This window comes from Leopardus geoffroyi, chromosome C2 (assembly GCF_018350155.1).
Source record: "Leopardus geoffroyi isolate Oge1 chromosome C2, O.geoffroyi_Oge1_pat1.0, whole genome shotgun sequence".
NCBI lineage: Eukaryota > Metazoa > Chordata > Mammalia > Carnivora > Felidae > Leopardus > Leopardus geoffroyi.
In genome coordinates, this window is record NC_059333.1 from 63,854,252 (window position 1) to 63,875,328 (window position 21,077).

Here is a 21,077-nt window from a genome sequence, read left to right on the forward strand (position 1 = left end):
TACAAACGGACACGAGAGTGTTCCAGTGTCGCACAGGATCATCAAATATCAGAGTTTGGAACACAGGAGGAAACAAGGCTGAGAGAAGTTAAGCAAACAAGCCATCAAGAGAGGGCACATCCGGGACAGAAAATAAACGATCTCGCTTCCCCATCAAATGGAACAGTTGTGTTCCAAATGCAAAAAGAGTACGATTTCTTTTCAACAACCACAATTCCTCTGAGGAAATACTGACCCAGTGGAATGGCAGCCCCCATCTAGATTGGAAAGTCAACAATAGCAAATATAATAATATTTAGGCACAATAAAATCTCTCTGAAGAAATAGAAATTCTGCAGGTAAAATTACTTAACTTTTTCTTCCCCCTTATGGATGTGCCCAGGAAAGGTTCAAAGTTCCACATTATTCCTTTCCATTCTCTTCAATGTAGCTGACTATGGGCTCTGAAGTTGGCAAAGTTGTATCTCAGCTAACTAGATGTATATGAGAACGGTGAAGAAATTCCTTTGCCCTCTCCCACCAAGCTGGAAGCTTGACCCCCACCAAATCCACAATAAAACTGTTCTGACTTTTTAACACCATCACTTGCTTGCAACCTTTCATGGGGTTCTATGCTAGGACCGCATGTCTAGCCCAGTACTCTCAAATAGAAATCTGTACCAAGTAACAAATGAGAGGGAGGTGTATAATTTTAAATTTCCTAGTGACAACACTAGAAGTAAAAATAAGCAAGTAAATTAATTTTCATAAGCGTATTTTATTTAACTGAATACATATGAAGTGTCATTTCAATATATGATCAAAACAAAAATACTAACGATGTAGCTTACATTTTCATAGAAATCTTAGAAACCCTGTGTGCATCTTATGTTACAACACATCTCATTTTAGACTAGCCAGATTTCAAGTACTTAGTAGACACATGTGGCCAGTGGCTCTTGGATCGGGCAGCACAGATGGGGTCTGTGACGACATATGGTTTATGGCTCTCAAGAGGAAGAAGAAAAAGAAGTGAACTTTTCTCCCTCCCTAAAAATTCTTGACCCTACCATAACATTGTCACCTCAACTTTATACTAGATGACCTATTTCAAATCACAGCAGAAGATAATTTACCATATCACTCACAGCTCCTATTCATCTGATTGTGTTTCTCTATGTTTAAGTGTATGTAAGAGAGAGCTAAAATTTAAATCTAGAATACAACACACACGGACAAGCACAAACGTGCACATTATATATACGCGCACATCTTTTCCTAAAACCTGGATTATTTACTTTTTTGCTGTTTTTGCTTGCATAATCAGATAATTACCTTGGTTTCCACTCTAAATCTTCCCTGGAACAAGATGGAGTATAAATAAATAATCACTATATTTTTGTATCTCATTTTCCCCCTCTAGTCACAGCATTAATGTAAAAACTCTATCCGCCCAGTGAAATATTTCATCAGAACGTGGGTACCCTGTTTTGTCAGAGGGGATTTTTTTTAGCCAAAATACCTTACGACTTTTTGTTACTGAGTCATATACTAATAATATGAAAAGTTATAAACAGGAAATTTGAATCAGTGGATAAAGAATGCCTGTAGCAATTGATTCAGTCTCACAGTCACCTCACCCCAGGCGTAAGCTTGAGAGAGGCAGTTTGTTTTTGGTGCTAATGCTGTTTTCTCCAATGCCCCATTTCCATTTTTTCTTCTGCCTCAGATTTCAACACTTCCATGTAACTAGCTAATCTGATAGATCCACACCTGTTTATGTGTTAATAGAAAAAGTCTAGAAAAGCCCATTTTTGGGCTCTCTCTGTCTTTCTAGGTCCTAGGTGTCAAAGGATATTTCAACAGTGTTTGTATGTCATGGCGCCATTTTCTTCACTTCTGTGATCGAAGAGAGAAGTGATGCCAAATGAGAACTTCAGTTCAAAAAGAAAGAAAGGTTGCAGCAAGGTAAGTCAGGGCTGGGAGCATCTGGGAGTCTTGTGTGAGCACTGTGTGTGTGTGTGTGTGTGTGTGTGCACGCGCACGTGCACGCGTGCATGTGCATGTAGTCATCTCACCAAACCTCCATCAAAATGTCAAATGTGAGTAATGTTATGCAGGGTGTACACACACTGTAGATCATTACATTTAACTCAGTGGCTGGGACCAGAGTTATTTATTTCCTTCATCTATATATTTTTTAAAGTCTATTTTTTATTTTGAGAGAGAGAGAGAATGAAGGAGTGGCAGAGAGAGAGGGAGAGACAAAATCCCAAGCAGGTTCTGTGCCATCAACACAGAGCCCGAGGTGGGGCTCAATCCCACAAACCGTGAGATCATGACTTGAGCTGAAATCGAAAGCTGGGTGCGTAACAAGTGAGGAACCCAGGTACCCCTCCTTCATCTATCTTTAATTCATACACAGAAACAAACTAAATAAAGGGGAATATTTTGCAATAACTAATGAACAATCCCAGCTTGTAAAATAATCCTTAAAAATACCATGATGGAAGTTGGTTATTTGGAAGGTGGCTCTATAATTTCCCACAGAAGTAGTCTTATAAAAGCATGATGGATAATAATGACTAATCTCCACTGAGTTCCAACATATGCAAGGCATATTACCTCTTTTTGTCATAACAATACTGCACAGAAATTATCTCCATGTTACAGATGAGAAAAGTTAACATTATATGCCTTACTCAAGGCTGTTAAGACCAAAACTAGGAAGAATCAGCATTTGAGAGGAAGCCTCCTAGGTCCCCAGGTTTATACTTGTCTGTTGAACCAGAGGCTTAATTGGGATTGCAGTTCTACACATAGAACCTGATTTAACTCCCTCCTGTCCTATCACTAAGTTACAATGTTCATGATAGCAGAAACTTTAAGGCTAATTGTACCATGTTTATTCTATATCAACCGCATTCTCTTTATAGATAAAGCACAAAAACATATCTATCTTTGGTGCAATCCTGGCTGCGCTTATGTAATAGAGAAGGAAGAAAAAGAGGAAGGGAAGAAAGGCAATAGCTGTGGTGGGGAAGAAAGCTAATATGGAACTCCAGTAGAATAAAAAATGAGAACATCTTCAGTTGTGATGGGAAGGAACCAGGCCACTAAGACTTGTGAACTAAGGAACCGTTCATATTAAAGAGATCTTTGTAGGTAAATTGGCAATTTGTGAATTGGAAACTGCTTGTATTTCCTACTGTAAGAAGGCACCAAGTGACTTGAACTCCCTAAACTTGTCCATTCCAATCACTTCTGACTCAATAAAAATTGCAATTCAAGTCTACGAAGTGATAGCTATTTAGCCCAATTTGCTGCCACCATAGAATCCTTTCCCTCAGGCCTGGGAAGGACTAGGAACTCACTACTACAGTAGTTATCCACCTGTCTTGAGTAAGCTTTTCCAAATTATACATCCCTCCCCTTCTGGCAATGTTGCTCTTGGGGAAGACTATCACAACCTTGATCACAGAGGTAGGGAGTGGGAAAAACAAGGGGCTACATAATTTGAAAGGCTTCTGAATGATTAGTATACAAGCTCTCTGACACCACCCCTACTCTTGCCTCTACACTTGCTGAAAACACTGAGATCGACATCCCCTGCAGAAGCCAAGAGTCTATCTCTAGAACCAGACCACCTAAGTTCAAAGCCAGTTAACAAGTAACAAAACATCTCTGTGTCTTCATTTTCCCTGTTTTAGGATATGCATAATACAATATATCCATAAGGTTATCACTTTAGGTTAAATAATTAACATAAATAAGGTACTTGGAATAGTGCCTAACACAAAGTTTGCTATCATTATCATTATTATTATTTTACAATGGTAAACTGAGGGCTAGAGAAACAAAATGGCTTACTTTCCTTAACTGATAGCCTAGAAGAGAATGCAGATGACCTAACTTGAAAACTAGTTAGTATTCTTTTCATGACACTAGTTGACCCCTAAACTGAAGTTAACCAATGTGTTTATTTTCTCAGTCTGTTTATATCTATTCAATCTTATGCACCCAACAGGATCTTTAAACCAACATTTCTGGGAAGCAGATTACTGAACTAATTTAAGGAATTTAAACTAATGCATTTTGTATTTCATAATATTTTAGGATATTTTTCATCCAACGGCACAATCAAGAACATCAAAGGAGAGAGAGACCTGTATCGCTCAGCGGATACCATCATCCAGGACAGAAAAGAGTATCTTCTGCCTTTCTACCCATCTACTTCTTCAAGCTATAAAAACTGCAGTGGGGGAGCCAGTCCACTGAACTCGTATAAGCAATCATTTATTTATCCACTAAAAGCAGAATATGGCAGGGGGAATTTGGGAGGAGTGAAATGAGTGTTGTCAGACTAACAGTGACAAATGGGATGCAATTGTTCTCCACAAGGTTGGAGCCAAGGGGTCTTCCCTTTTCCCCTCCCCTTAATCCCCACTGCTTCCACTCAGCCTGAGCACAGAGAAGGTGGTTAACAGAGGAAAGCCCTGTGAATAAGCCATGACAGCCGTACATTCAGAAACTGATGTCATTTCCCTAAATACTGTTTGTAAAATGGTAATTATCTGCCAAGCAATGACAGCTGGCACTTAGCATAGAGACACAGAGAGACAGAAAAAGAGAGAATGAGAATAAAGGGTCCCTGCGTAATTTACCAAAGGGCTGAAAGAGAGAAGGAAACATAATCAGAAAAATAAAATGATTACCAGTGTGTGATGGGGTGAAAATTGCTTTGGGCATTTTCTCTTCAGAGAACACAAGATTGAATTGGAAGAATGAAGCTACAGCTTCATGATATACACTGAAAGAGAGGAGGTTGTTTTGAGGCTATGTTAGAAAGGAAAAATGCATCAAGGGTCCTGGGATGTGACAAAATAGCACATAAGCCTTGTGTACCCCCAGCCTCCCACACAGGGACTAGTCTGTCCACCATTACTGGATGCTCTAAGATTATCACCTGCATTTCACTTGGGCCTGAGGAATAATGTAGTTGCCTTCTGCCTCCTTCCCTGTTACTTACTGTCATGGGAAGGTTTTGGGTCAACCTCGCTATGCTGTCATACTTGATTATTTAATTGAACAGTACTCCAGGTGTTGCTGTGCAGGCGTTTTATAGATATGACCAATATCTGCAATCAGTTGGTTTTATTCAGAAGAGATTATCTTGGATAGTCTGGATGAGCCACACTCTTCAGTCCAAGGCCTTAAGAATGCAAGTGAGGGGGTGCCTGGGTGGCTCAGTCGGTTGGGCGTCCGACTTCGGCTCAGGTCATGATCTCGCGGTCTGTGAGTTCGAGCCCCGCGTCGGGCTCTGGGCTGACAGCTCAGAGCCTGGAGCCTGTTTCAGATTCTGTGTCTCCCTCTCTCTGACCCTCCCCCGTTCATGCTCTGTCTCTCTGTGTCTCAGAAATAAATAAACATTAAATAAAAAAAAAAAGAATGCAAGTGAGGTTCCCCTGGGGAAGAAGGAATTCATCGTAGACTACAGCATCAGCTCATGACCTCAAGTTTCCAAACTGCCCTTCCTGGTGGCCTGCCCTATGAATTTCAGACTTGCAGATAGTTCTTATAATGGTAGTACCATTCCTTACAATCAATCAATATTTCCCTTCCCTTTTAATCTGTGTGTGTACACACATACACACACACACTCTCTACTTGTTCTGGCTTCTCTGGCAGAACCTTGTTACACTTATCAAGTACATGTGCAATGATTTGCTTAGCTAAGTGGATACACAACAGGTTGAATTCATGATAAATTATTACCCCTGTCCCAAATTCATATACTGACTTCCTAACCCTAGGTACCTAAAAACGTGACCTCATTTGGAAATAGCGTCATCATAAATATACTTTTTTTTTTTTTAAGATGAGGCCCATTAGGGTGGGCCCTTAACCAATATGTCTCCTGTCCTTATAAAAATGGGAAGTTTGGACACAGACATGCACACAAGGAGAATGTGAAGTAAAGATGAAGGCAGAGATCACAGTGATGCTGTTATGAGCCAAGGAACGCCACAGACTGCCAGCAAACCACAAGAAAGTGGGTGACAGGCATGGGACAGATTCTCTTTCGTAGCTCTTAGAAGGAAACAACCCTGCACATACCCTGAACTAGGGACTTCCAGCCTCCAGGATGGTAAGACAATCAATTTCTGTTGTTTAAGCCACTTGGTCTGTGGTACTTTCTTAGAGCAGCTCTAGAAAACCAACACAGGTCATTACCAGGAAAATTAAGGGAACTCAATTGGGGAAAGTTAAGGAGAGGACAAAGTTAATGCTAAGAAGGACATAAAGCTCCATTTCCTTAATGTCTTTGAAATACAAATTAATTCCTTTGTATACTTAACTATTTTACTGCCAATATCCAATCAGGGTAAGAGCTGGATAATGACACTGACAGTTACAGAAATTATAAGTGTTCCAGCAATTTCTGAATATAGTTCTTCTATTCATTCCTGCATTGTAGTCTCCTTTTGGATACTGGATGCTATGGAACCATCCATAACCATTCATCCCTCTATGTGTGACCTTGTGGAATGGAACTCTGTAATACCTCTCTTATGGGGAAAGCTACCTATCACCACTTGGTGCCCTTTTCTTTTTTCTAGCAAGTGAAGTTAATAGAGATCCCATAAAAGGGAAAGCAACGAATGTGTCCAAAGGTTCCACAAATAGTTTGCAATATGGCATAACTAGAACCCAGGTCTTCTGATGTCCCACCCAGTGATCTTTCCAAAGCATTGTTTCTGTCCAGTAATTGAGCTAGCAGTTTAGGTAACTTCTCACCAATTATCAGAACTTATCAGATTTCAGAATAAGCATTCCTTCCTTAAATACATGTGTCTTCTCCAGTACTCAGGAATGTGGCTTTATATAAGTCACATCTTTTCTAGATATAAGTTTCCTCATTTATAAAATAAAGGAAAAACTCACTGGATAATCTACTTTTGACATTCTGCAGAAATACAATCAGCATCAGCATAGTGGAAAGACCTAGATTTAAGTACAGCTATTGTCAGTTTCAACATAAGTAATAGTGGTCAGGTAACTTAGCTTTACTGGGTCCTCATTTGTAAATTGGGAAATGGGGGTGATATCTCTTTCACTGGGCCATTACAAGAATGAAATAAATAGCACATGTGGGAACATGTTCTAAACTCAAATGTGTATTAAAGAAGCTAAAAGTAAAAAAAAAAAAAAAAAAAAAAAAAGAAGCTAAAAGTAAAGTAGCAAAGTAAAAATTCTATAACATTACAACCTGCTTTCCCATTCCAAGTTGTAGAGGAGATATGTTGCAGTATCCTATGAGGTTTCACCAGACTGATACTAAGTGTATACTCCACTATGTTTTTACAAGCTTCAGAGTCTGACCTAGCAAAAAATAAGTACATCAAAGTATTTCAGGACCTCATAATTAGTGGATAAATTTGGGTATCCCCATTATCCTAAGCATTTACGTCACTATTTTTATCACTTGCTTATCCAATTCCTTGACTTCATAGTAAGCATCTATGACAACAAAGAGTATATTTTGGTCACCTCTATTCTCTGGAATCTATCTGTATTTTGAATGAATTAATATTTAAATAAATACTACAGTCTTGTTCAATTCCACCTTGGCCATAATAATTTTTAATGAAAAGTTTAAGGGCAAAAAAAAAGAAAAAGTTGACCTAAGGTATCACTTAAATATAATAAATATAATATACATTTAAAACAAGTCCATTTCTAAAAACAGTTGATTATTACAAGCAAAAATACGTAAGCCCTTGGAGTTTATAATCTATTAGCCTATTAATTTACATAATTCCCCCATGTCTAGCAGAACCCATTGATTATAAGGTAATTCACAGACATCAACTTTCTAGGCTGTAAAGGCTTTTGAAATTATAAGGAAGAGACAGTTGTGCCGAAATCGTGTAGGTAAAGCTGTCACAGTTTGAAATACAGTTATAGATTTCAGAATGTAAATGGTTGTCATCAGAATAAGATTACAAATTTCATGAGCTCTGAGAAACTTAGCTTATTTAACACTGACTCAATGATTTCACAGCCAAAGTAAGTTAAAACACTTCAGATTCTGAAAGCATATCCTCGTTAAATTTATCGAGCAGGATTTCAAAATGTCCAACATGTTTGCCAAGGAGTAACACAACAGGCTATTTTGAGAACATGTAGAGTAGCCCAGTTTTCCTCAAATTTAGTCAACCCTTTCCACAATTTTTGCAGCATTCGCATGCCATCTGCGCTATTATTTAATATTTTCTTTTAAATACATACATATTTTATTTCACTATCTTTTAATTGGAAAATTATAATATTATTATTATTATTATTATTACACATTTAAGATAATCGTCACTTGTTATACATAAACAAACATGAAAATACTCCAAACGCAAAACAGTGGTATTATCATCTGCTTAGATTCTGTTGAAAGCTTGAGCCTAAGGGCCGATGCTGCATTTGTTGTTTCACTTTCTTAAGGGGAAATCACGTGTTTATAAAGGTGTTAAAGGCTTCTTAGCACCAAACCAAGACTCTACTTGGTATGATCAAATAGTTGAAAAGGTATGAAAAGAGAACAACCCTTACCACCACGAGGTTCAGGGCTATTACGATAGCATTGTCACATGCCACTTTGGAAAAGGCTGGAGTAGTTCACTGCAAAAGACTCAATTTTTGTGCCCCCTCATTTTCATATGTTGAAATCTATCTGCCAATGTGGTATTAAGAGGTTGGGCCTTCGAAATGTGTTTAGGTCATGAGGGTGGAGACCTGAATGAATGAGATTAGGGTCTTTTTCATAAGAGCTGCCTCATCCCTTCTACCATGTAAGGATGCTGTAAAGTGACCATCTATGAGTCAGAAAGCAGGCCTCATCAGACACCAAATCTGCCAGTGCTGTGAACCTGGGCTGCTCCCAGAACTGTGAGAAATGTTTGCTGTTCCAGCCGCCCAGTCTCTGGTATTTATTTCTGTTGCAGTCACCAAGATGGACTAAGATGCACATTAAGTATTGGAACTTTTATATGTTCAAGTATATGGGTGCTTAAAACACTTACTCATTACATTGAATGTATAGGATGCAAACTGGAGGTGCACCTGGGTGGCTCTGTCGGCTAAGCATCTGACTCTTGATTTTGGCTCAGGTAATGATCTCACAGTTTGTAGGTTTAAGCCCTGCATTGGGCTCCATGCTGATGGTGCAGTGCCTGCTTGGGATTCTCTCTCCCTGTCTCTCTGCCCACCCCCTTCATACTCTATCGCTGTCTCTCAAAAGAAATAAATAAACTTAAAAAGAAAAAGAACAGGGGTGCCTGGGTCGCTCAGTTGGTTAAGCGTCCAACTTCGGCTCAGGTCATGATCTCTCAGTTCATGAGTTCAAGCCCCGCGTCGGGCTCTGTGCTGACAGCTCAGAGCCTGGAGCCTGTTTCAGATTCTGTGTCTCCCTCTCTCTCTCTGACCCTCCCCCATTCATGCTCTGTCTCTCTCTGTCTCAAAAATAAATAAACTTAAAAAAAATAAAAAAAAAAGAAAAAGAACATAAACTGGAGAGGCATACAAGCAGATTATTCATAGCTAAACACAAGAGTGGGATAATGATGGTATGCGAGAATTTAGAACAAAGTCCTATCACAGCAGGATAAAACCTTAGAGGCCTTCTGTTCCAAAGATGGGCAAACTAAAGCCTAAAGTGTTAGGTCTAGGGGCACCTTGCTGACTTAGTCTGGAGAGCTCGTACATGACTCTTAAATCTCAGGGTCTTGAGTTCAAGCCCCACATTGGGCATGCAGCCTACTAAAACAAACAAACAAACAAAACATTAATATTTCTATTTAAAAAAAAAGTGTTAGGTCTAGTGTTAACCTGATTGAAGGTCATAGAGCTAAGAAGTGACTCAAGCAGAACTGAAACCCAGCTGGTCTCAGTGCTAGTTCCCTTCACCAAGATGATCCCATTTTATTCACTTATGATAGAAGCAGTTAATTTCATAAGATTTTATACCTGTATTTTCTATGTGAGAGTAAGAAAATTCTTAAAACAGAGGTCTTATGAAGAAAATGTAAAGTCAAACACAATAGGAAAGTATTTAACATTGCATTGGAATAAGGGTCTTAGTAATGGCTTAATAAGACAATGCTAGATGATGACCTTAGGTAAGAGAAAGAGATAGGTCCCAAACTATTTTCTGAAGCTTCTCCTGATCCTTCTAATGAATGGATCATAATTTGAACTCAAATAAGTAATAACTTTTAGCCATCCTTGGATGGCTGTCTACTTTAAAATACTGTGTGTCATTTGACTTACTGTACAAACATATTTCACAGGGTTGTTTGTTTTTGGTATGTCAATAGTTTATTAGATTTCTTCACCAGACACCTATCTTTGATGAGATTTTATTCTCATTTAAATTGCTTTATTCTGCAACTGTTTAGTTTCCATTTATTTTTGAGAGACAGAAAGAGAGAGCAAGTGCGGGAGGGGGCAGAAGGAGAGGGAGACTGAGGATCCAAAGTGGGCTCCGCAAGGACAGCAGAAAGCCTGATGCGGGGCTTTAACTCATGACCATGAGATCATTACCTGAGCCAAAGTCACACACTTAATCGAGTGAGCCACCCAGGCACCCCTAGGGCTCCCCACCTTTTTTAAGCCTTATTTATGTTTTTCCAGTTCCTCCTTTTCCTATTCTTTTTCATTTTCTTCCTCAACCACTGACCTATCTGATACCAGCCAGAGCTATGACCTCCAATGCCTCATGGATGGAGGCTGGAGCTGCCAACTTTTATGGTCTCTTATAGCTAAAATGAGTTATAACTATAAACATTTTGCTAATACAGAGTGCTACAGAATGGTGAATGAGATAACACTAGTGACAGTGGTCACTGGCCATGATTATCACTTCATTTCTTTTTTTATTTTTTGGCAAATGCTAGTTTCGCTGACATTTTCCTCCCTAAATCCAATGAATCTAAAACAGAATAGAAAGTAAGCCTATATCCAGCAGTCCTAAACAAATGATAACTTTCATGTTCAGTTAGCTGGTTTATAGAGCATTATTCCTTTTTAATAAATTGGCTCTGTTTTTCTATTTTATTTTACTTTACATTTGAATAAAATAGACTTACTATGTGACTATAAATGCATCTGTGTACTCTTCTGTGACAGCAGAATCTATACCATTTAACCTCGTATCCTAAAAACCACAGTCCTGGTTCAGTTGCAAATGATGATGTATGAAAAGAGTATGTATCAATATTATGCCCTTTAGCCAAGTTACCAATCAAAAATTTTTAACAACACAGTTTGTATCAATGACATGCAGGCTTGTTAAATATTAGGCACTGGATTATCTTCATGCCAGAAGAGAGATAATAGTTTAAGTATGGAAAACACATTCTAACTTAACCTCTTTTACAACATTGCTGTGTGAACTGAGAGAATCACTTAGGAACTCTGTTCCTCTGTATCTTTATCCCCCAACCTCAAAGAATACTTAACTAAGTCAAGGCATGTGTGTATGTGTGTGTAACTAATAACTAATATAATAACTAATATTATATGTATAATACACTGTATAGTATACACTGATACAAGTTAATATTTCTATCACTATCACTATTATTTGAAGTGAAAATAACTACTATACAATGTTCTGATAAATTATGTGCTGTATTTTTCATCAAAAGCTTACGAAACTCCAGGGCTAAAAACTGTACAATTATCTATACAGACAACAGAGTTTAGGATTCCAATAAACTCTTATCATGTTTAAACAAAAGCACTGATTTAATATTCCAGGTTTTGATGTCAGAAGTGAATTACAGAATGGAATCATGGTTTTCTAAAAGTAATGGAATACTTTGATCACAAAAATATTTACTCTTTCATACTGAATATGGAATAGGACATCGCAGGGGATCAATAAAATAATTATCCTTCATAAGAAGATAAAAACCGTAATTCAAATGGACACAATCCTCCAGGCTAGGGGAATTTAGACTGGATCTAAAACCATATTAAAACCTTAGCATGTAAAAATTCCATTAAAATCCACAATTACATTCTATAGAAAAATCTAACTTTATATTTAAAAAATAAGTCAACATATATATTATTCAGGTATGAAAGAGTAAATATTTTATGCCAGGAATTATCAGAGCACCTTGTTAGTCTTATTTTGTTTGTTTGTTTGTTCTATACTTTTCTGTTCAGACTGAATGACATAAGAAGAGTAGGTATATAAACTGGGAGAATGGAGAAAAAAAGTGAATTACAAATTCTATCTTTTCTTTTAAGTTTTATAATCCTCCCCAAGTATTAAGGAAACTCCTATACCATCAGTTCTTATTAGCATTGATATTAAACTGTTTTTATATCTGCAGCTAAATTTGGGAGTTTCTAGTGAGAATGTATTCTTCTTAGTAGAGAAGAAATCGCATCACTTATATTTACTGCAATTTGTGAATTATGAGCCATCAGAAAGAACCTGAAAACCTAATGAGACTAGTAACATGAGTTGTAATTAAAAAAAAAAAAATGTTTGGAGGAGTTGAATTATTTATTCAGTCTAGGCTATGTGAGTCATCTACACTTTACAATTAAGTTGAAAGCTCTGTAGGAAAGAAATAAGTATTTGAATACTGAGTAAAGGATTTTTGAAACAAGGTGAGACAAAGAGTTTCTTACTCTTGGTTTGGGTCAACTTTGTTAGAGATAGATTCCAATGAGATAAAAAATGAAAAAGCGCAGCATGAACAAAGAATAAAACAAGCCTTCAGGGTCAGTTGATAATGGTTCAGGCACACTAACCTAGAGACCTAGGCTACAGACAGTTTGTGAGGTTGAGTTTCAGAGATTCAGTCATAAAGACATGTATTTTGTACATTCTTACTAGTAACCAGATACTGTTCAAGGCACTTGGCATACAACGTTGCAGCAGAAAGACAGAAATCTTGTCCTTACAGTGTTTACAGCCTAGTAAAAGCAGCAGACGACAAAAAGGTAATCCAATCAGTAAATATCAAACCTATTCACTATACAACATACTATAAAAGTATATATCTGGTGTTGTATTAAAAATTAACAAAAAAGGGCACATCCAAAGATAGAGGTAAAAAAAGAAACTTTGAGAAACTAGTATTTAATATGAATCTTAAATTATTAAAAAAGAGACAGCACACAAAAGCCAGAAGAGAACATTTCAGACAAAAACAAAGAAAGCACACGTGAGACCCTAGGATAGGAAGAAGTTCATAGATTTGAAGGACTTAAGGTTAGACAGTATGTGTGGCCCTTTGGCAGCAAAGGGGTGAGAGGTTTTATGTAAGTTTGGATATATAAGATGCAAATGATGAAGAAATCTTCTGCTATGGTTAAGAATTTGTGTTTTTGGCACAAAAACAGACACATAGACCAATGGAATAGAATAGAAACCCCAGAACTAGACCCACAAACGTATGGTCAACTCATCTTTGACAAAGCAGGAAAGAACATCCAATGGAAAAAAGACAGCCTCTTTAACAAATGGTGCTGGGAGAACTGGACAGCAACATGCAGAAGGTTGAAACTAGACCACTTTCTCACACCATTCACAAAAATAAACTCAAAATGGATAAAGGACCTGAATGTGAGACAGGAAACCATCAAAACCTTAGAGGAGAAAGCAGGAAAAGACCTCTCTGACCTCAGCCGTAGCAATCTCTTACTCGACACATCCCCAAAGGCAAGGGAATTAAAAGCAAAAGTGAATTACTGGGACCTTATGAAGATAAAAAGCTTCTGCACAGCAAAGGAAACAACCAACAAAACTAAAAGGCAACCAACGGAATGGGAAAAGATATTTGCAAATGACATATCGGACAAAGGGCTAGTATCCAGAATCTATAAAGAGCTCACCAAACTCCACACCCGAAAAACAAATAACCCAGTGAAGAAATGGGCAGAAAACATGAATAGACACTTCTCTAAAGAAGACATCCGGATGGCCAACAGGCACATGAAAAGATGTTCAGCGTCGCTCCTTATCAGGGAAATACAAATCAAGACCACACTCAGGTATCACCTCACGCCAGTCAGAGTGGCCAAAATGAACAAATCAGGAGACTATAGATGCTGGCGAGGATGTGGAGAAACGGGAACCCTCTTGCACTGTTGGTGGGAATGCAAATTGGTGCAGCCGCTCTGGAAAACAGTGTGGAGGTTCCTCAGAAAATTAAAAATAGACCTACCCTATGACCCAGCAATAGCACTGCTGGGAATTTATCCAAGGGATACAGGAGTACTGATGCATAGGGGCACTTGTACCCCAATGTTCATAGCAGCACTCTCAACAATAGCCAAATTATGGAAAGAGCCTAAATGTCCATCAACTGATGAATGGATAAAGAAATTGTGGTTTATATACACAATGGAATACTACGTGGCAATGAGAAAAAATGAAATATGGCCTTTTGTAGCAACGTGGATGGAACTGGAGAGTGTGATGCTAAGTGAAATAAGCCATACAGAGAAAGACAGATACCATATGGTTTCACTCTTATGTGGACCCTGAGAAACGTAACAGGAACCCGTGGGGGAGGGGGAGGAAAAAAGGAAAAAAAAAAAAAAAGAGGTTAGAGTGGGAGAGAGCCAAAGCATAAGAGACTGTTAAAACTGAGAACAAACTGAGGGTTGATGGGGGGTGGGAGGGAGGAGAGGGTGGGTGATGGGTATTGAGGAGGGCACCTTTTGGGATGAGCACTGGGTGTTTTATGGAAACCAATTTGGACAATAAATTTCATATATTATAAAAAAAAAAAATTTACCCAAAGAAATTAAAACTTATGTCCAGACAAAAACCTGCACATGGCTGTAAACAGCAGCTTTATTCATAATTGCCAAGACTTGGAAGCAACCAAGTGGTCCTTCAGGAGGTGAATCTCATTCTCATTCAGTGGGTAAATGGGTAAACAAATAGTGCTACACCTGTGCAATGGAATATTATTCAGCACTAAAACAAAAATAAAATATCAAGCCATGAAAAGACATTGCAGGAAACTTATGTGGATATTACTAAATAAAAGAAGTCCATCTGTAAAAAAAAAAAAAAAAAAAGAATTTGTGTTTTGTTTGTTTGTTTAAGGAAGCTACTGAAAAGCTTGAAACAGAAGAATGGACTAAAAGCTCTGGATGTTTCGCAAAGAACTGAATACAGGTGGATAAAGTGGAAGCAGGGTGACCAGCAAACAGTCCAGGTTACTGCAGATAGTCAAGCCAGGAAGTGATCCGTTTTCTACCTGGCTTTTAATTCTTTCCCTTCCCTCTCCCCTTTAAAGATTCTTATCCTTTCTTGAAGACAGCCTGAGCACTCAAAGAACTTATTCAACTCATAGAATTTCCAGGTGTTTGAATCAACCGTTTGGGGTGAGTAGGATTAACCACATACTGTTAGCACAGCGTTCAGAGGCCAGGTAACGTTCTTAAGGGTCACAGTGAGAAAAGGGAAATTTCCTTTGTAAGAACATGGGAAACCCAGAGCAACTGAGGCAGTCAGTCAACATCTGCTGGGAAATAAAACTTGAATATAAAGAAGACAAAGTCCAAACACCAATTTCAGAGATTAGAGGTACTGGTACTTAAATCTTATAAACATTATAATCAAAAATGTGCATTCCCCACTGTTCCTGCTTGTTGTACCCACTGAAGGAGCTGGGTGGACTATGAAGTCAGTGTCTTTAAGTGAATGTGTATAAGCACTGTGACGGAAAAAATAAATAAGAGACCTGAAAGTGCCACCTAAGTCGTATGCACCATCTGTATGCATAACCATATCTTATCCTGGTGGCCATTCTTCAGTAACCTGCTCTCCAGACAGTTCTAGGTTTTGACTATTCCAAATATGGTTTCTACATCAACAAAACTCCCATTCAACCGAGAAAGAAGCAAAGAATGACTGGAAAGGAAAAGCAGATTCATATTATAAAAGGCCTTGAAAGCAGTTTCATTGAGACTGAAATTTACATGGGAGACAGAGGCCACTACTGAGTTTGTACAGAAGAAGTGACACTCAAAATGTTTTTAAAGAAAGGTAAGCAGAAAGAATAGTTGTTTATTAAATCCCTACTCTATGCCAGGAACTCTAAATAGTCTCATTAAATGCAGGTGTTGTTTTTCTTTAACAAAAAAAGGCAATTGAATCTCAACTTGCTAATATAGTGTCTAGGTTCACATCGCACATTGTGGTGCTTATTTAATTCTACATTAATCATAAGTATAATGAAGGTTAATACAAAAGGCCTAATTATCTTGCATTTGGAAGCCCATGACCTGCCCCTAAGGAGTATTTTATGTCCCTTAGTTTACTGAACCTGCTCAACCAGGAAGTTATAAAAATAAAGCAAGCCTTATTATAAAGTTTTTGACTCAGAACGTTTGCTCACATCATTTAGTACCATGACAGTTGATCACAAACTGAATCTAATAAAAGGAAGAATATGAAGAAGAGGAATCAATGGGAAAACAGTGACGGAAAAAAATCAACACTTCCATCACCTAAATTAAGTCAAAACATCCCATAAAGTAAAATGATTAAGTAACAAAGAATACATTTAAAAAGTCAGATTGATCATGACTTTATCTGTAATTGTGTCAGCAGAGGCACGAAGTTATAGGGCATATTTGTAGAGTTGTGATATAAAAATGGCTCGGGGATAAGCTGAGTCATCATGTCCTTTTCCCCGTATCAAAATTACCAGAGGATAATTCCAAGTTTGACACTTGAAATTATTTAATAAGTAAGTTTCATAATCACTAAAGGCACCTTGTTTCCGTGTTAAACTGCTCTTTACTCCAAAATTGTGTTTAATATTTAAACTAAGTTTTATCTACTGCAGCCCAACCCCTATTTACTCAACTCTGAGTGACTGGTGGGAATAAGTGATCCCTTCTCTCATTTACAGTATCTTTCCTGTGTGTTAGTAGTTACCCTGTTTCTCTGTTATCTTTCTTCTAGTCTGATCATGCCCAGCTCCCTTAATGTTTCCAAACAGATCTCATTTTCCAAGCCTTTTATCATTTTTGTTGCTCTCTTCTGAACTCATTCAAATTTATCTATGATTCTCTTTCAACTGAGGAACAAATACTGAACACAGTTATCCAATTGAGGCCTAAAGAGTGCTGGTAGAGCAAAATAATTACCTCCAATTTCATCCATGCTCTCCCTATTAATATACCCCAAAGCTGTATCTGGGATTTTATATGACACCATCATATTGTTGACTTATACTCAATTTATCATTCATTATAGCTTACATCTCCATCCCCATGGAACAGTTGTTTGTGTAGTTTACATTTGTTTTTATTGAATCCCTTTTTTTATTGATTTCAGCCCCACATCCTATTTATCAAGATGGTTGTTTGCAATACTAACCTCCAATTTTCCTCCAATGGCACATGATCCCCAAGTTCTTAACAATATAAATGATGTGCACATTTCCTGCTTTATCTCACTGATTCTGAGTACTCAGCTGGGTGTGAGTATGTGTATGTGTGTGTGTGTCTGGCAAGTTACAGTAGGATTTAAAATTTCTCCCTCTTACTCCTTACTCTGTTGACCTCAAAAGCTATGATTTACTGATTGCCAACTATATTGCCACAATTGTTTGCATTAATCGTAAAAATATCCTTGAGCTCTGATTAACCCAATTTACAGACAGAAAAACAAACAAATAAACAAACAAACCACTCTGAAGGCTATAGATGTCCAGTAATTTTTTAAAAGGAGCAGAACTGGACCTTAAACTGATCTATTTGATCTCACAACCAAGCATTTCTAGCACACAAGTAAATAAGGCACTTCAATTCATATACAAATGCTTATTGTGTCAACAGGTACTTCAATCCTTCTGCTATCACTAGACAGGACCATATGAAAACCATGGCAGTGTCTTCACTCCAGGAAGTCTTTCAGAGGAGTGATGCTGGCGCAATGAATGATGAGGCCATTGTTCCTGGGGAACACAGATGACACCAGCAACAAAATTATTGTTTACCATGTGAAAGCCCTGGTATCTGAGAGCCTACTGAATAGAGTTGATCATAGGTTGTTTTCCCACTCCTTTTTCTAAATTAAAGAAAGCATCTCAACTAAGGCAATATGATAATTAACTTGACTTCTATTTGTTCCCTTATTTCAAAGTAATTGAATCCAAACACTATCCATCCAAATCACTGGCCTAAGTCAATGGTTGCTAAATGAGGTGCTAAGGCTCTGTTGGGTATTTTAAATGTTCCTAAGGGATGCTGTAGATTTTACTATACCAGAATTAAGAAAGCACAATGTTTATTTAATTAAGGCTTTATGAGCTGACTGTGTGACTTGCCCACATCAGCAACTTAGCCTCAATCTTTTCAAATCCAAAGTGCACATATGCTCTTTAACTGGTGAATGCAGAATTCAGCTCCTTCAGGGAATGGGTACCAAGACCTGTTTCACAAAACTGGCTTGTTCATAAGGTTAATATAAGCATGTCTATATCTGAAAGAAGGATATGTGAATCAAATTGTAAGGGACAAGAACAAACGATGGATAATGATGATGGAATTTTATTATTGGGAAGTTTAGGTAATTTAAAATAATTAGCAAGACTAAATGAACTTGCTATTCTAGGACAGTTGCCTAGCTGTGGGGTTTCTTTAGGATCTGAACATACTTCATCCTTTCCTTGAACACATTACTGGGTGAAGAGAACATAGCAGAAGTTTTGATCTCCAATAGATAGGTAAGAAAACTACCAAATATAGGTACTTTCTAGTAGACCAATTTTGCAGATTGAGTTGTGAGTTCTGATTTGGTTAAAAGTGTGTATCTGTTGTTGGTGGAATATAAAGACCATCCTGGGTCAAGATCACTGCCAAGGCAATTGGTAAGTAGGAGGAGGCCAAAGAGTAAAATCCTATACCATGCAGATGTTGGGTGGTTTAGAGAGCATGTGTGAGAAGAGGGCTGGTCTGCAAGGATATGCCCTTGGGGCCTAATTGTAGGTTATGGGCAGATGCAGCCTTTGAGTTTGGATATGGTGTTATTCCCCCTAAGACTTAAGACTAGTATACACATGAAATGGGAAAATCAAAAACAAAAACACACAATGCAAGAGAAAATAAAGCAATCATTTCCCTTTTAAGAGGAAAGAATCCTCCAATTTCATTCTATGAGGCCAGAATTACCCTGATATCAAAATAAGAGAGACACTACACAAAAAGTAAAACTACAGGCCAATATCTCTGATATACATAGTTGCAAAAAATCCTCAATATTAGTAAATAAAATCTAACAATGCCTTTTAAAAATGTCAATCACAACAAGCAAGTGGGATTTCTTTCTCAAATGGCTCAATATTTGCACATCAATCAACATGATACATCACATCAACAAGAGAAAGGATAAAAACCATATGATCTTCTCAAGAGATGCAGAAAGATCATGTGACAAAGTACAATATCCATTCAAGACAAAAACTCTCAACAAAGTAGGTTTCGAGGGACATACTTCACATTATATAGGCCACAAATGAAAAACCCACACTAACACCATACTCAATGGGGAAAAACGGCGAGCATTTCCTCTAAGATCAGGAAGAGGACAAGGATGTCCATTCTCACTTTCATTCAGCAGAGTAGTGGAAATCATAGCCATAGCAACCAGACAAGAAAAAGTAATAAAAGGCATCCATGTTGGTAAGGAAGAAGTGAAACTTTCACTTTTTGCAGTTGACATGATACTACATATAGAATACCCCAAAACTTCACCAGAAAACTACTAGAACTGATAACTAAATTCAGTAAAGTAGCAGGATACAAATCTTTGCATTGCTATACACTAATAATGAAGTAGTGGAAAGAAATTAAGAAAACAATCCCATTTACAATTATACCAAAAATAATAAAATAGCTGGGAATAAACTTAGCCAAGGAAGCGAAAGATTATATCATCTGAAAAGTTAAAAAACATTGATGAAGGAAATTGAAGAAGACATAAACAAATGGAAAAAATTTTCATGCTTGTGGATTGGAAGAACAAATGTTAAAGTGTCTGTACTTACTACCCAAAGCAATCTACAGATTTAATGAAATCCCTATCAAAATACCAATAGCATTTTTCACAGACTAGACCACAATCCTAAAATTTGTACGGAACCACAAAAGGCCCTGAATAGCCAAAGAAATCTTGAAAAAGAAGAACAAAACCGGAGGTATGACAACCCCAGATTTCAAGATTTACTATAATGCTGTTGTAGTCCAAACAGTATGGTACTGGCACAAAAATAGACACAGATCAATGGAACAAAATAGCCCAGAAATAAACCTACAATTATGTGGTCAATTAATCCATGACAAAGGAGGCAAGCATTTCCAGTAGGAAAAAAGACAATCTCTTCAGCAAATCGTGTTGGGAAAACTGGACAGCTACACACAAAAGAACAAAACTGGACCACCTTCTTATACCATACATAAAAATAAACTAAAAATGGATTAAATATTTAAATGTGAGACCTAAAACCATAAAATCCCTAGAAGAAAACATAGGTAGTAATTTCTTTGATATCAACCTTAGAATTTTTCTAAATAAGCCTTTTTTTGGCAAGCAAATAAAAAAAATAAACTTTTGGGACTACACCAAAATAAAAAGTTTTTACACAGAGAAGAAAATCATCAAAATAAAAAGGCAACCTATAGAATGGGAGAAGGTATTTACAAATAATATATCTGATAAGGGGTTAATATCCAGAATATATAAAGAAACTATACAACGCAATGCAAAAAAAAATTCATTTAAAAATGGGCAGAGAGGGGCACCTGGGTGCCTCAATCAGTTGAGCACCCAACTTGGGCTCAGGTCATGATCTCATGACCGGTGAGTTCAAGCCCCAAGTCTGGCTCCATGCTGACAGCTCAGAGCCTGGAGACTGCTTAGGATTCTGTGTCTCCATCTCTCTCTGCCTGCCTCTCTCTCTCTCTCTCAAAAATAAACAAACATTAAAAAACAAAATTTAAAAATGGGCAGATCTGAATAGACAATTATTTAAAGAAGATATACAGATGGCCAA

General features: G+C 37.5%; 1 long non-coding RNA gene across 1 annotated transcript; it reads left to right on the forward strand.

Annotated features, from left to right (window-relative positions):
* The first annotated feature begins 15,101 nt into the window (after window positions 1-15,101).
* Window positions 15,102-19,121, forward strand: LOC123576108. Its single transcript, XR_006701166.1, has 2 exons — window positions 15,102-16,060; window positions 17,863-19,121. It is a non-coding gene; the product is annotated as an uncharacterized LOC123576108 (long non-coding RNA).
* The last annotated feature ends 1,956 nt before the right edge of the window (window positions 19,122-21,077 follow it).